Source organism: Petaurus breviceps, unplaced genomic scaffold, assembly GCF_028583685.1.
Source record: "Petaurus breviceps papuanus isolate PSGF00001 unplaced genomic scaffold, PetGlider_PUasm1.0 216, whole genome shotgun sequence".
Lineage (NCBI taxonomy): Eukaryota > Metazoa > Chordata > Mammalia > Diprotodontia > Petauridae > Petaurus > Petaurus breviceps.
The window spans coordinates 968,454-985,164 of NW_027185867.1; the positions used below are offsets into that span (position 1 = coordinate 968,454).

The 16,711-nt window shown below is 39.0% G+C and overlaps 1 protein-coding gene and 1 long non-coding RNA gene across 3 annotated transcripts in view; one reads left to right on the top strand and one right to left on the bottom strand.

Annotated features, from left to right (window-relative positions):
• Positions 1-11,237: 11,237 nt before the first annotated feature.
• Positions 11,238-15,241, bottom strand: LOC138165862 (uncharacterized). Its single transcript, XR_011169474.1, has 3 exons — positions 15,156-15,241; positions 12,679-12,743; positions 11,238-12,070 (listed from the first exon to the last, which is right to left on the bottom strand). It is a non-coding gene; the product is annotated as an uncharacterized lncRNA (long non-coding RNA).
• Positions 15,242-15,280: 39 nt separating this feature from the next.
• IRAK4 (interleukin 1 receptor associated kinase 4) overlaps positions 15,281-16,711 on the top strand; it is a 53,681-nt gene continuing 52,250 nt past the window's right edge. Inside the window, exon 1 of one of the 2 annotated variants that reach the window (XM_069094235.1) lies at positions 15,281-15,438. The gene's annotated coding sequence lies outside the window, so the exon portion shown is untranslated. The remainder of the gene's footprint in view (positions 15,439-16,711) is intronic. The other variant, XM_069094236.1, reaches the window with a different exon arrangement.

A 16,711-nucleotide genomic window follows, 5' to 3' on the forward strand; every position in this document is an offset into this window, starting at 1 on the left:
CTTTTTCTTTAACAATTGATATCTCTTGTTGGAACCAAAGGGGGTAGAAGTCCCATGCCCTTTTCCTCTTCAGTTTTGTACTGCTCCTCTCACAGTAGCTAAATAATAATAATAACAATAGAATTTTTATAGAGCAGGAGTGGAGAACTTGTGGCCTCAAGGCCACATGTGGCCCTCTAGGCCCTCAAGTTCAGCATGTTGTTGTTGTTGTTGTTGTTTAAAGCAATTGGGGTTAAGTAACTTGCTCAAGGTTATATGGCCAGGTGTTTCTGGGTGGATACTAAGTGTCTGAGCCCGGATTCGATCCCAGTTCATCCTGACTCTGGGGCCGGTGCTCTTACTCGCTTTGCTACCTGGCCGCCCCAAGTTTAGCACTTTGACTCAATCCAGACTTCACAGAACAAATCCCCTCAATAAAGGTATTTGTTCTGTAAAACTTGGATTCATCAAAAGGTTGCACTTGAGGACCTCTAGGGCCACATGTGGACTCAAGGCTTCCCCATTCTTGATAGAGACCTTTATAAAGTGCTTTCAGATTGTATCTCATTTCATTCTCACAACAACTCTTATTATTCCTATTTTACAGATGAGGAAGCTGGGGCATTTTTGTCTTGGATCACACAGCTAATAAATGTCTCTGGCCAGATATGAACTCATTTCTTTCTGACTCCAGATCCAGTGTTTTGTTTAGTATACCACGTAGCTACCTTGAGAATCCCAGGCAGAGACTGGGCTCATAATCTAGCTTCTGGTCATATTCTTCAAGTGTCCACAAATAGTTGTTAGTGCAGTCAATATTTTCTCTCTCTTTTTTTCTTTCTCGTGGTTTTCCCCTTTTGTTCTGATTCTTTGTTCACAACATGACTAATGTGGAAATATATTTAATATGATTGTACATGTATAGCCTATAATATCAGATTGCATACCGTTTTAGAGATGAGGGGAGTGGAGTGGAGGGGGAAAATTTAGAAGTCAAGTCTTACAAAAATGAATGTTGAAAACTAAATATAAACGAATAAACAAATAATATTTTTCTTAAAAAAAGAAAAGAAAGTTCAGTCAGCAATGACTCTGAATCTCTTGAACTAATAAGGTTGACTCCAAGCCTAGACATTTCCAACTTAAGATAGATGTTTGAGAACCTAGAGTCAGGTAAAGAAACACAGAACAAAAGAGGCCCAGGTTTAAGTTCACAAAGTCCAGTGTCTCTGTTCTATCTGTTCTTCGGAAGAAGACAACTCATTGCCAGGGTGGAGAAGGACCAACTCCCCTTCCCCATCTTCTACCCCACCCCACAACATCCCTTATGGGAAGTCTCAGAGTCACTTGGAAGGTTGAAGGAAGAGAGCTTGGGTGGGAGGAGGGATTGTAACTTCCTTTTTAAAAGGTCATTTCAGTCATTGACTCTTCATAGGTGTTGCTTGACATCCCCACAGTACCAAGGAAGTTATCAGCTCCAGAGCACCTAATTACTAAGTTCAAACACACACATACACACACAAACACACTTAATTGGAAAAAGATAGATAGTGCAATTTCCCAGTTATACTATTTTTGGTACCACAATATGGTTACACAATTTGCTAGTTTGTTCATCTAACTCTGTCAAGCTAATAATTATATGAATATATATTAGCCTTGTCTACTTCTTAGAGTTGCTGTAATAGTAATGTAATTTAAAGATCCCCCTGTATTGGCTTGGTTTTTGGTTTGATTGTCTTAAAACCCAGAGCTTGTGAATCCCACTTGTGGGATGGACTTGTTGATGTGAAAAGAGTGCTGAACTGGGAGGAGCTGATGACATAAATTTAGAGACACAAGAAAAGAGAGAGGCAGAAGAACTTTTTGGAAGCAGCATCTTGGAGGCAGAGAGAGACTGAGAGGATTGCTGAAGGCCACTTTGAATTGCCCAGGACTTTTGAGACCTGCCACCCAGAGCTGCCAAGGACTGAGGAGACATGGCTGTTATGCTGGTACTTTGTCTGTTTTGATGTTGTTTTGCCAGATTTGTCCACTGGTGAAGGACAGTGCTGTTGTTGCAGAATTCTTGGAACCTTGCTGTTGGTTCGGAAGCCCTGAAGAAGGATTTTCTTGTTGTATGTTTACAGAAATCCTGGAAGAGGGTTTTGCTAATGTTTTCAGGGGTCCTAGGACTTCAGAATGAATTAATGAAGAGACTGGCAATGTAATCTTGTGGCCTTGCTAAGCTTTGTCTCCCCAGGAACAAAGATTGCTGAGAACTTGCCTCATGTCAAGATGAAGAAAAGACCTCCCTTTGGCTATTAAATGCTGTGCTTAAGCTTGTTGTAACTCTGGGGTAGATTCAATTGTGATCCAAGGGTGGGGAACTTTTGACCTTTTTGTTCTCTGTGATTGAACAAATGAATGTACTTTGCTTATGATTGGAAACTAATCTCCATTTGAGAAGAGGGGCTTTGTGATGGACTAAATGAATGTATAGCCTAGGGGTGGAGTAGTATTTAGAAGAGGGACTTTGTGATTGATTAAATGAATCTAATATCCAGGGGTGGGGTAGTACTTAATTAAATCAGGTAGTACTTGGAGATTATTAAATCACACTTTGTAAATGCTGTATTTTGAATTATTCTATATGTTGATTCTCTCTGTTCTTAATTTGTCACTGAATAAAATGGAGAGCACCTATGCCAGTATTTTGAACCTTGGGAAGTTGCCTTTGCTTGGCATTACTGTTGCCTAAGCAGGTTTATTACAATAGTTGGGGTGCTAACTCAAATAGTTATGTTTCCACAACCCAAATGTCCAATATTTCAGGGTTCCTGACAAACCTTCAAAACTATTTTAGCAATTTTAATGTATGAAGAGTACCCACTGTACATCACTCTATGACACTTTCCAGTTGCCCCTTCCTTTCTCTCTCCCTCCCCTCCTTCTAACATATCAAATGAGATGGGCTTTGAATGGGCTGTTGTTATTTTTAAAAATTTTATTATTGCTTTTGGGGACTCCCATTTTTCTATCACTGCAGATCAACAACTTAGTTGGCACTAAAAGGGTAAGTGACTTGTCTGTGAGAAGGAGAAGGAGAAGAAATGGAAGAAAACAAGCATTTATATCACACACACTCACACACTCATACACATGCATACAGTTCCCATTATGGGTTTGTTTTATTTTAAATGTCACATTAATTTTCAAAATTATTTTTGTTTAGAATGTGACTTTTCCTTTTAGAATGTGGTATAGTGGGTAGGACGCTGAACTTGTAGTTAGGAAAAATAGTTTTCAAATACCACCTAATATATTTCTATATGACCATGGACAAATCACTTTACTTCACTGTGATTCATTTTCTACATTAGTAAGATGGGTGAGTTGGGACTCCATTCCCTCTGAGGTGCCTTTCAACACCTAAGTTTATGACCTTGTAAACTTTAATTTACTAGCCTTTAGTTTAAATTTTGTCATCTTTAGATAGAAGTTAGTTTGGTTTTAGTATTATCCCATCAGATTTTTCTCACCATAAGACCTGTTGTTTGAAAGAATAAACCCCCAAATCTGAAATAGTTTTGGAAAGACATTTATTAGGTCTTTATGTAGGGAGAGAACCAGAAAGACATGGCTCCCTCCAAGAGTCTTTGTGAGGTTACATTATATAGAGTTCAGACAAAGGGTGTAATGGCCTCCCATAGGCAGTAGGTAGTCTCCAAGAGAATGTCAGTCTGAGATGTTTATCAGCAGGTAAGTCAATGTAACTTGAAGAACCCAAAATACAAGCTTTGGATGGATCCAAAACAACACTGGTACTACCTAAGCATTTACAACTATCTGGCTTCCCTAGAGGGCCTCTGAGGTTAGCCTGACCTCTATGGTAAGCTTTTGGGTTAGACCATTTTATAGCCACATAAAGCTAGGTTCAACAATAATAATAAAGAATAAATGATGAATATTTTCTCCTAAACTAAAGGGAAGCAAACATATAGGCTGATTGTTTATTACATTTTGTAAGCACCCTCTGCCACTAGAGCCTCTCCAGATCGCTTCATCCAGAACCTCTATTTTAGGAGATTAGCCAGGACAGCCATGTCAGCAGCATACTCTAGATTTCAATACCAGGTCCCAGAAACCTCTTCATTCTCTCATCCTCAAAGGCTACTCTAGCCCTATAATTCATGCCTTTGAAGTACTCTCTTCCTCTGTGGCTACTTCCTCTGATTGGATGACTCCTCCCAGAACTTCCATTTAAGAAAAGTATCTAGTCCAATTATGTCTTTATTTCTTACTCAATTGCATTCCAATTTTTCTACCAGGACTCTGGACAGGTACCTTCATTTTCATACACACACACAAAAGCATAAAAAAGTGTCATAGGGTGATGTGCGAAAAAGGGCAATGCCTCCCTACTTTTTAAGTTTACTTTTATGTGTTGTCTTCTCCAATTAGAGTATAAGCCCCTTGAGGGCAGGAACTGTCCTTCTTTTTGCTTGCATGTGTATTCCCAGGACTTAGCACATTGCCTGCCTGGTACATAATTTGGTTTTGGCTAATCAAGAAGTAAAGGATGAACTAGAGGACTAAGTAAACCCTTTGGGGTAACCCAGGGATCACAGAATCACTTCTGGTTACACTTATCCTTTGTATAAGATGTCTCCTGCTCAAGTTCTCACTGATAATAGATATTCCAACTCGAGCTTTTGAGATTTTTTTTTATAGCTATTGGGGTTAAGTAACTTGCTCAAGGTTACATGGCCAGTTATTTTGTGTGGGTGCTAAGTATCTGAGGCTGGAACCAATCCCGAGTCTCCCGACTCCAGGGCCGGCGCTCTTACACATTGCGCCACCTGGCCACCCCAGCTTTTGAGATTCTTTTTCCATCTGGCAAATTCGACTTTTTAAGGCATTCTTTTCTCATTGGCTTTTTGAGCCTCTTTTTCCATTTGAGTAAGTCTATTTTTTAAGGTGTTATTTTCTTCAGTCAGGTTGTTGACTCTCATTTCATATTTTTCTTCCACCATTCTCATTTCTCTTCCCAATTTTTCCCCCACTATTCTTATTTGGTTTTCAAAATCCTTCTTAAGCTCCTCTATGGCTTGTAAGCAGCTTATTCTTTTTTTGGAAGCTTTTGGTGCAGGAGTTCTGACTTTGCTGTCTTCCTCCTGTTCCATGCTTTGATCCTTTTTATCCTCAAAATAGGAGTGTAAAGTCACATTCCTGTGCTTGCTTTGCTTCCTTTGCTTGCTCATGTTGCCACTCAATTACTTGACTTTTGAACTTTTTGCCACAGTAGAACTCTGCTACCAGAGTGGGGAGCTTTGTTCCAATCACTGTGGTTTTAGCAGCTACTGGAGCTATTAGTTGGCTGCCCTCTCTGAAGCCTCCACACTCTCTGGCACACTTGTCATGCACCCCAGGACCTCCACCCCAGACAGTGATCCAGATCCAAGCAGGTTAAAGCAAGAATGATTACACCTCAGATTGGTTGCTTGGTCCCCGTACAATCTGCAAGGCCCTATTGGTTGAGATCAGTGACAATTAACATACCCATGTTGATTCTAAAATTATTATCTTTTTCATAACAATATAGCATAAACATAACTAATTTTAATCTTAATTTCTTTTTGTAGTAGGAAAAATATACTACATGAATGTAATGCAGCAAATTTGTCTGGAAAAGGTCTTATATCCAAGATATATAAGGAATAGATTCAAATTTATTTTTAATTTAAATTTTTTGGTTACATTTTAAATTCCAAATTGTCCCCTTCCCTCTTTCCCTGCCCTACACTAGAGAAGGCTACCATCTGATATTTAAAAAAAAAAGTTTTTGTATAGATAAAATCAATGTAGCCAAGATTGGAAGGAAAACAGAAAATTGGAAGGGGGAAATTTTATAGACAGTTTCTCAGATAAAGGTCTTGTATCTCAAATATATAAAAAACCTTGTCAAATTTATGAGAATATGAATCATTCCCCAATACATAAATGGTCAAAGAATATGAACAAGCAGCTTTTCAATGAAGAAATCAAACTATATATAGTCATATGAAAAAATTCTCTACATCATTATTGATCACAGAAATGCAAATTAAGACACCTTTGAGATATCATCTCATACTTATTAAATGAGGTTAAATGATAGATGGGGAAAATAATAGATATGATTATATATAATTTGATTTCTTCATTAAAAAAACTGCCTATTCATATCCTTTGACAATTTATGAATTGGAGAATGAATCATAGTCTCCTAAATTTGACAAAGTTCTCTATATATTTGAGATATGGGACTTTTTCCTAAGAAACTGTCTATAAAATTTCCCCCCAATTTTTTACTTTCCTTCTAACCTTGGCTGCATTGGTTTTATTTGATCAAACCCTTTTTAATTCAATGTAATAAAAATTATCCATTTTATATCTTACAATGCTCTCCATTTCTCTTTTATTCATAAATTCTTCTCCTATCCATAAGTCTGATAGGTAAAGTGTTTGATGTTCTTTTAATTTTCTTATGCTGTCTCCTCATGGACCAGAGCATAGGCCAGGAGAACTGTTAACACTTCTCCTTAGATCATACCACCTTGGAAAAACTGAAAACTTACAGACTCCCAGAACTAACTCTGAAAACAATAACATGAAAAACCTGAAGCTTGGGACAATGCCACCTCCACCCCAAGAGCAGACTCCAACTTTAACATGAAGTTAAAAGTTAAGAAATTGGTCAGAAAAATTAGCAAACAACAACAAAATAATCTGAAAAAAGAAAGGTATGATGATGACAGGGAAGCTCAAAACACAAACTCAGAAGAAGACAACAAAGTCAAAACTCCAGTATTCAAAGCCACAAAGAAAAAAATATGATTTGGTCTCAGATACAAAAAGAACTCCTGAAAAAAAGCTTAAAAAGAATTTTAAAAATCAAATAAGAAAGATAGAGGAAAATCAGGAAAAGAAATGGGAGTGATGCAAGAAAATAATGAAAAATAAGTTAACAGGTTGGTAAAGGGGCACAAAAAAATACTGAAGAGGGGCGGCCAGGTAGCACAGCAAGTAAGAGCACCGGCTCCAGTATTGAGAAGACCTGGAGATCGAATCCCGGGCTCAGACACTTAGCACCCACCCAGAAACACCTGGCCGTGTAACCTTGAGCAAGTTACTTAACCCCAATTGCTTAGGGGCGGCCATGTGGCTCAGCGAGTAAGAGTACCAGCTCCAGTGTTGGGACGACCTGGGGATTGAATCCCGGGCTCAGACACTCAGCACCACACCCAGAAATAACTGGCCGTGTAACCTTGAGCAAGTTACTTAACCCCGATTGCTTAAAAAAAAAAAATACTGAAGAGAATAACACCTTAAAATCAGACCAGGCCAAAAAGATAAAAAAGGCACAAAAATCCACCAATGAAAAGAGTGCCTTAAAATACAGAATTGGCCAAGTGGAAGAGGAGGTATAAATCTTATAAAGAAAATAAGTCCCTAAAAATTAGAATCGGGCAGTAGAAGCTAATTACTCTATGATACATCAAGAAAAAATAAAATCAGAAGATTAAAAAAATAGAAGAAAATGTGAAATATTTCATTGAAAAAAACAACTGACCTGGAAAACAGATCAAGGAGAGAGAATTTAAGAATTATTATACTACCTTAAAGCCATGATCAAAAAAAGAGCAAAAAAAAATCATCTTTCAAGAAATTATTGAGGAAAACTTCCCTGATACTCTAGAACCAAAGGGTAAAATAGAGATAGAAAGTATCCATGATCACCTCCTGAAAGAGATCCCCAAATGAAAACTCCCAGGAATATTATGGCCAAATTCCAAAGCTTCTAGGACAAGGACAAAATATTGCAAGCAGTCAGAAAGAACCAGTTCAAATATCATGGAACCACAGTCAGGATAACACAAAATTTAGCAGCTTTTATATTAAAGGGTCAGAGGGCTTAGAATATGATATTCCAGAGGGCAAAGAAGCTAGCATTAGAACCAAGAATCACCTACTCAACAAAACTGAGTATAATCCTTTGAGGGGAAATGGATATTCAGTGAAATAGAGGACTTTCAAGCATTCGTGATGAAAAGACCAGAGCTGAATAGAAAATTTAACTTTGAATTACAAGACTCAAGAAAAGCTTAAAAAGGCAAACAGGAAGGAGAAATCATAAGGAATTCAATAAAGTTAAACTTTTTACATTCCTATATGGGAAAATGATACATGGAAATACTAAGAACTTTATCACTATTTGGGCAGTTAGGAGTATACATAGACAAAAGGCATGGATTTGAGTTGACTATGATGGAATGATATCTAGAAAAATAAAATTAAGGAGTAAGAAAGAGGGTTTTACTGAGAGAGGGGGGAAGGGAGAGGTAGAAGGGGTAAATTATCTCACATAAAAGAGGTGAGAAAGGGTTTTTATAATGGAAAGCAAGATAGGGAGGGATTGCATACAATCCTTGAACCTGATAATATAGGCACTCAGTTGGGTATAGAAATCTCTCACTCTACAAGGAAGTAGGAGGGGAGAGGAATTACTGAAGAGAGGGTGGATTGGTGGAGGCATTGGTCAAAAGCAAAACATTGTCATGGAGGGACAGGGTGGAAGGAGAGAGAAAGGATGAACAGGAATAATAGGATGGAAGGAAATATACAGTAATCATAACTGAAAATTTTTTTTATAGCATTTCTCTGATAAAGGCCTCATTTCTCAGACATACAGAGAACTGGGTCAAATTTATAAAAATACAAGTCATTTACCAACTGACAAATGATAAAAGGACATATCCTTTGAAAACAGGCAGTTTTCAGAAGAAGAAATCAAAGCTATCTATAGTCATGAAAAATGCTCTAAATCACCTTTGATTTGAGAAATGCAAATTAAAATAACTCTGAGGTACCACTTCACACCTATCAGATTGGCTAATATGACAGAAAAGGAAAAATTTATATTTTGGAGGGGTTGTGGGAAAATTCAGTTCCAAATTATCTCCTCTTCCAACCCCCTCCCTTACCTATTGAGAAGGCAAGAATTATAATATCCATTATACATATGAAGTCATGCAAAATATTTTTGTATTAGTCATGTAAAAAAAAGAACAAGAAAAAAGAGGGAAAATATAGTTCAATCCATACCCTGAGTCCATCAGTTCTTTTTTTTTCTTTTTGGAGAGGGGAAGGTAGGGCAATTGGGGTTAAGTGACTTGCCCAAGGTCACACGGCTAGTTTTTTTTGTGTTAAGTGTCTGAGGCAGTATTTGAACTCAGGTCCTCCTGACTCTAGGGCCAGTACTCTATTCACTGTGCTACCTAACCTCCCCAAGTCCATCAGTTCCTTATCTGGAGGTGGATAGTATGTTTCTTTGTGAGTCCTTTGGAATTATGGTGGTTCAATGAGTTGATCAGAGTTGCTAAGTCTTTCACAATTTATTATTTTTATACTATGGATATTATTGTGTACACCCATGGTCCTACTCACCTCATTCTACAATAGTTCATATAGATCCTCCCAGGTTTTTCTGAAACTACCCCCTTCATCATTTCTTAAAACACAATAGTATTTCATCACATTCATGTATCACAACTTGTTTAGCCATTCCCCAATCAATGGGCATCCCCTCAGTTTCCAGTTTTTTGGCACCACAAAAATAGCTGCTATAGGGGCGGTCAGATGGCTCAGCGAGTAAGAGCACTGGCCCCAGTGTTGGGATGACCTGGGGTATTGAATCTAGGCTCAGATACTTAGCACCACACCCAGAAATAACTGGCTGTGTAACCTTGAGCAAGTTACTTAACCCCAATTGCTTAAAAAAAATAGCTGCTATAAATATTTTTGTACATATGGGCCTTTTTCCTTTTTCTTTGATCTCTTTGGTATATAGACCTAGTAGTGGTTTGTATGCTGGATGAAAGGCTATTTATTCACAGTTTTGTAGTGTTTTAGTTACAATTCCAATTATTATTCAGTTCTTTTAGTTGTGTCTGACTCTTTGTGACTCCATTTGCAGTTTTCTTGGCAAAGATACTGGAAATATTTGCCATTTTTCTACTTCGGGTCATTTTACAGATGAGGAAACTGAGGTAAACAGGATTAAGTGACTAGTCCAGGGTCACACAGCTAGTGTCTGAGGTCAGATTTGAACTCAGGAAGATGAGTCTTCCTGTTTCCAGGCCTGGCACTCTATCTACTATACCACCTAACTGCCTGTATAATTCCAAACTGCTCTCCAGAATGGTTGTACTAGTGCACAGTTTTACCAAGTAGCACATTAATGTACATATTTTCTTTTTTTTTTAAGCAATTGGGGTTAAGTAACTTGCTCAAGGATACACGGCCAGTTATTATTTTTGGGTGTGGTGCTAAGTATCTGAGCCCAGATTTGATCCAGGTCATCCCGACACTGCAGCTGGTGCTCTTACTCACTGTGCTACCTGGCCGCCCCCATATTTTCTTACATTTACTCCAGCATTTGTCATTTTCCTTTTCTGTCATTTTAGGCAATCTAATGAATGTAAGATTGTACCTCAGTGATTTTCATTTGCATTTCTCTAATCTGTGATTCAAAGCATTTTTTCCCCCATAAGACTATTGATAGATTTGATTTCTTCTTCTGAAAACTGCCTGCTATATCCATCCCTTGAGCATTAATAAATTTGGGAATGACTTAAAAAAAATAAATTTCACTCAGTTCCCTATGTATTTGAGTGATAAGACCTTTATTAGAAAAATTTCCTATAGATTACCCCCTCCCAGTTTTCTACTTTCCTTCTAATTTTAGCTGCATTGCTTTTGTTGTGCAAAAACTTTTAAATTTCACATAATCAGAATTATCCATTTTACCTATCTCTTATTGACTTATGAACTCTTCCCCATCCATAGATCTGACAGGTAATTTCTTCCATGTTTCCCTAATTTGCTTATGATATCACCCTTTACATCCAAATTGTGTACCCATTTTGAGTTTATCTTGGTATATGGTGTATGGTCTATGCTCAATTTTTGTCAGACTACTTTTCTTTTTTCTCAGTAGTTTTTGTCAAATGAGTTCTTGTCCCAATAGTTGGGATTTTTATGTTCACTGAACACTAGGTTATTGTGTATTTACTTCTGCATATTGTGTACCTAATTTGTTCCACTGATCAACCATTGGCATCACTGATGCTAATCACTGAGGAATGAATACAGGTAGCTCAAAGCCTGCCCTCATATTAGGGGACTTTAACATAGAGACTGATACTCCTCCAAACACATTAACATCCTAATTCCTTAACTGGGTTTCCCTTGATTTACTGTCATAATCTCCCTTGGTTACATGAAGAAATGGTCATATCCTTTATCAGAATTATAAAGTCTTTCAAAGTTGTTTTTCCAAATGCTTTTATTGATATTTTGTTACTTACATCGACATAGTATACCTATGTATTCAACTCCCTGCCCCCCCCAAGAGCTATCTCATGACAAATAGTAATTTTTTAGAGAAAAAAATAGTCAGTCCAACTGATTAATACATTGAAAAAATCCCAAAACACATGCAATGTGTAATACCCATAGACCTCCTACCTCCACCAAGCGGTAGGTTAGGGGTGTCTTCTCAGATCTCTTCATTTGAGTCTTACTTGATGTTTATAATTTTGTTACATTTACTTTTGGTTTTTTTTTTTGGTGTTATTCTTTCCATTTACATTGTTGTCTTTACTGTGTATAGTTTTCTTGGTTCTGCTTACTTCACACTGCATCAGTTCATATAGATCTTTCCATGATTCTCTGTATTCAACACACACCTAATTTCTCATAGTACAGTAGCATTACATTACTTTCATGTACGACAATTTGTTTAGCCATTTCCCAGTTGATGGCCATCTGCTTTGTTTTCAATTCTTAGCTGACTCAAAAAGTGCTGTTATAAATATTTTGAAGTGTATGAGAACTTTTTTCTTATCAATGGCTGCCTTGGGGTATAAGCCTAATAACAGAGATTCTGCTTCAAAGGGTACAGACATTTTAGTCACTTTATTTGCACAATTCCAAATTGTTTTCCAAAACAGTTATGCCATTTCACCATTCCTCCAAGTTGTTTTTCTTTTAAACATTGTTGACACTTCTGGATGACAGCATTTGGGGGAGGGAGGAAGGGAGGGGGACACAGAGAAAGAAAGAGAGAGAGAGAGAGAGAGAGAGAGAGAGAGAGAGAGAAGGAAAATATTGTAAGGGTCTTGTTCATTCATGTTGCTAAAGATTGAAATTATGACCTTTTAAACTTTGGGAGAACATCTGGAGAGCAAGTCGCCATCAGCATCAGATCCCTGGAAGATCTGGTGGAGAAGATGTACTAGAATTTACAGCCAGGAAGTCTAGCTGTAAGGCATGTAAGGGGAGGGTCAGAAGTGACCTTATGGGCCCAGGCAAATAGTGACTGAGAAAGATTCATCCAGCAGGGATGCCACATTGGGATGTGAACTTGATGGGAACAGTAAAACATAGAATGTAGAATGTAGCAGACAGAATCTCTACAAATCTGAGTCTACTTTCCCCAGGGACCAAAGTGGAATGCGGCTAGTGTACCCCCACTCCCCACCTTGTAGGGGAAATATTTTTCTTTTGTTCTTGATAAATCTTTGAAGCAACTATCCTTTTGTAAAAGGTAATCAATATTACCTATTTAAATAAAATTGGAATGCATTAGCAGCTAACTGGGGAGGGGGGAAATACCTTGCAACAGGGCTTTAAGCATTTGAGAAGGGACATCCAAGCTCCTCAGTGGTACCCCTAGAAGCCTAGGGCACAAGAGAAGGAAGAATAGTGACTCCATTGTTCCCAGTCCTGCTTGTCAATCAGTGTTAAGGGAGGCTCAATCAGTGTTAGGTATTACCTGCTATCCCTGAAGTACTAGATCACTCCCCATTAGCTGTGACTTACAGGCAATTGGTGATGCAGCAGCCCATTCCCTTTTGCTTATGTGGACCTATCTGAATTGTTTTTCATTCATTACAAAAGTTATCAATAAAAGCTTACTCCATCTTGAATCCCTTGCTGATCTCCAGTGATCAGTCCATCAACATGTTGCTACCTTGATGTATTTTTAAAATAAACTTCTTTTAAGTCCCTTTTTCCTGTTTTGTCTCATTAATCAGAGCAAAAGCCAAAATAAAGAATTTTCCTTTTATTAATATGTACCTGACCCTTCTCTGGAAAGATGCCAGAGGATTTGCTGCAACAGAAAAAAATAGGCTACAATTCCATTATAACCAAATGCTTATTTTTACACTGACTTATTTACTTAATGAAGCTAATCAAAAAGATTAAAAAAAATCCTTAAGCTTGTTCTGATATTGGTTAGAACATTGCATCCCTAAAAATAATACACCCAGTTCCTTATATATTTACCTGTATATTTTCCTCCCTCAAATAAATATCCTCCTTTAATTTCAAAAGGAAATTTTTTGGGAATAATTTCCCTGGCTTACTGAGGTGTTTTGTAGTAGCAGTATAGTGCCCTTGAGAAACTGAGCAAAGTATTTTGTTTTCTGAATATAAAAGAAAAAGTGCTCCAGCTCCATTACTACTTTAAATATTCTTATCAAGTCTTCAAGGCTCTACTATTGAGGAAATTATCATTCAGATGAAAGTTTGGAGTCCTCATAGTCATATGACAACAGCTGTAGCAATTTTCTTGCAAAATTATCTTTCTCCATGCATTTTATCAGATAAGTATCTGCTAAAAGGGGGAAATTATAACAAGTTAATAATCATACAAAATATTTACATTTATGGTTTGAATCATTTTTGTAGTAGTGACTTTTAACATTAGCTAATAAAGAGTGCAGTTCTTTCTACAAACAGCCTATGAATGAATGAATGTATACAACTTTGAGCATTCATTCTCCAAATATTTAACATCTGTGCAAGGTCCTATAAAAAACACAACATTACACAAGATGTGGTCTCTGTCCTTGAGAAACTTAAAGTCTAGTAGTGAAGAGAATTACTCTTAAATGTGGTAAGTACAATACCAATGTACAAACAGAATGCTGAAAGAGTCCAAAGCAAATCACAATTCCAGAAGACCAAAGCTGGTCTTTTTTTTTTTTTTTTATGCTAACCACCTCTTGTCAGCGAGGTGATAAATTTAAAATGTAGAAAGAGACATATATTTTTTGTACATGGCCAGTTTGAGAATTTGTTTCATTTGATTATCCACATTTTTGGTGAGGGTTTTGTTTTTATTTACTTTATTGTTTGACAGATGAGTGGTAGAGAAAAGAAATGACTTAATTGTAAAAGTAATAAAACAAAATCTGAAGTAGAGTTCAAAGAGAGTATCACTGGAGCTCAAGAACCATGAAAAATATATTGGTACAATATTAAACAGGAGATAAAAGGATCTTCACTAGGCAATGAAGACACATGGGGTTAGCAAAAAAAGAAAAGGAACGTAGAATAGTCGGTGAAAGCTGGAGGTTGCCATGGTAGGGTCAAGTGGCCAACCGCAGTGTTTAAGATAAAAAAAACCGACAACGGGCACAGTGAAAAGATCACCTGTCCTGGAGTCAGGAGGACCTGAGTTCAAATCAAGCCTCAGACACTTGACACACTTACTAGCTGTGGGACCTTGGGCACGTCACAACCCCAATTGCCCTGCCCTCCCCCCTCCAAACAACAACAACCACCACCCCACACAACTCTGGGCTTGGTTCAGAAGATGAGAGTTTGAGTCCTGGCTTCCACAGTTACATAACCACAGGCAATTTACTTGAACACCTCTGAGCCTCAGTTTCCTAGTGTGTAAAAGGAGGAATAACATTGGCACTAAAGATCTTACCTAACAGCTCTACATAGTTTATCCTACACACACACCGTGATCTAAACTCTATCCGGAACCACTACTGGCCTACCGAACAGCATCAATCTGAAACAGCAGTATTAGCTAAAGACTGTCCTCGGGCACGACCCCTGCACTTCGCAGTCAGGGTCTAACTTCTAATCCCCCTGGCTTCTAAACCCTTCTCTCTGACCCCTCAAGCTGGTTAGTGCCCTACTTCCTCCTCCTTGGGCTTGCACCCATTCTCTGAACTCCAGAGTATTCTTAGAACCGAGCTCTGAAACGCGGATCAAAGCGGCACCTGAAGCTTTCTCCTCTGCCCCGCCCTTCTCCCCACACCCACGCGAGACAGTGCCGGGCAGCTTACACCGCAAGCAGTCCTGGCCCTGGACAGACCCGAGGGGAAGCCCTGGCCTTCCGGGTCTGCTCTTCGCGCATGCCTAGGTGGCCACAAAGGAAGTTTTACGTCAAGTTTGGGAAATCTTTGTCAATTGCTGTGGGCGGGGCCAACCTATGCGATGGGAAATTTTCAGCTTTCCTGGAGCCAACGCGGAAGGGAAATGAGGACTTCTTAGGCCAGGTGGCGGCTCTGCTCTCCTGGTGTTCGGCCCTCCTTTTGGCTCCTGCTGGCCGCTCCGCAGACAGCTCAGGTAACGGTGCCCTTGCTGCTGCGCCTGGAGCCGCTGGGCTGCTGCTGCCGGGGCTGCTGGGCTGCTGCTGGGGCCGCCGCTGCTTCTTTTTCTCCGCTAGGAACGTTACCTGTCAGCCCCGCAGAATAACGCACCTACCCTGTTCTTGTAATATAATTACTCTCCTCAGGTTTCCCCATCAGATGTTAGAAGGGCTTTGGGGCCGACTTGGACGTTTATCCGTCCCCACCCAGTTCCTGCGCCTGGAGCCTAGCCTCGCTTAGTCGAACCTGCGCAACAGGTGTTCCTGGTCAAATGAAGAGTTCCCTGTCCCGGGAACTCGACGTTGACTGTACTAGGGAATTAGGCCCACGAAACAAACGGCAAACTAGGAAGGAGCCTTTTTATTTCCTGGTCACTTCCTGCGCTGATGCTTTAGCCAGAATTAGCACCAAGTTCCCAGTTTCCTAAAGTAACTGAGATTTGGATGCAAGTGACTTTGGCTATCTTCTAGACCAGGGGTGGGGAACTTGACTGAATCCAAACTTCACAGAACAAATCCCCTTAATAAATGTATTTGTTCTTGTAAAACTTGAACCCAGTCAAAAGGACACCCAAGGACCTAGAAGACCACATATGGCCTCCAGACTGCAGGTCCCCCACCATCTAGATCATTCTTTTGTGGACAATAGCTAATACAATTCTGGGTTGTAAAATATTGTTACTTTACTGTGTACAGTGTTCTTCCTGGTTTTGCGCACTTCACTTTGTATTAGTTCATGTAAGTCTTTCTAGGTTTTTCTGATATCATCCTGCTAATCATTTTTTTTTTTTTTTTAAGCAATCGGGGTTAAGTAACTTGCTCAAGGTTACACGGCCAGGTGTTTCTGGGTGGGTGGTTTCTGAGCCCCGGATTCGATCTCCAGGTCTTCCCAACACTGGAGCTGGTGCTCTTACTCGCTGTGCTACCTGGCCGCCCCTGGTAATCATTTCTTTTAGCACAATAGTATTCCATTACAATCATATACCACAACTTGTTCAGCCATTCCACAGTTGATGGGTATCCCCTCAATTTCCTATTCTTTTTTTTTGCCTTTTGGAGGGCAATTGGGGTTAAGTAACTTGCCCAAGGTTACACGGCTAGTTATTTTTTGGGTGGGTGTTAAGTGTCTGAGGCCAGAACCAAACTCGGGTCCTCCCAACTCTGGGGCTGGTGTTCTTAGACACTTTGCCACCTAGCTGCCCCTTCAATTTCCAATTCTTAAGCAAGGCAAAAAAGAGCTGCTATATTTTT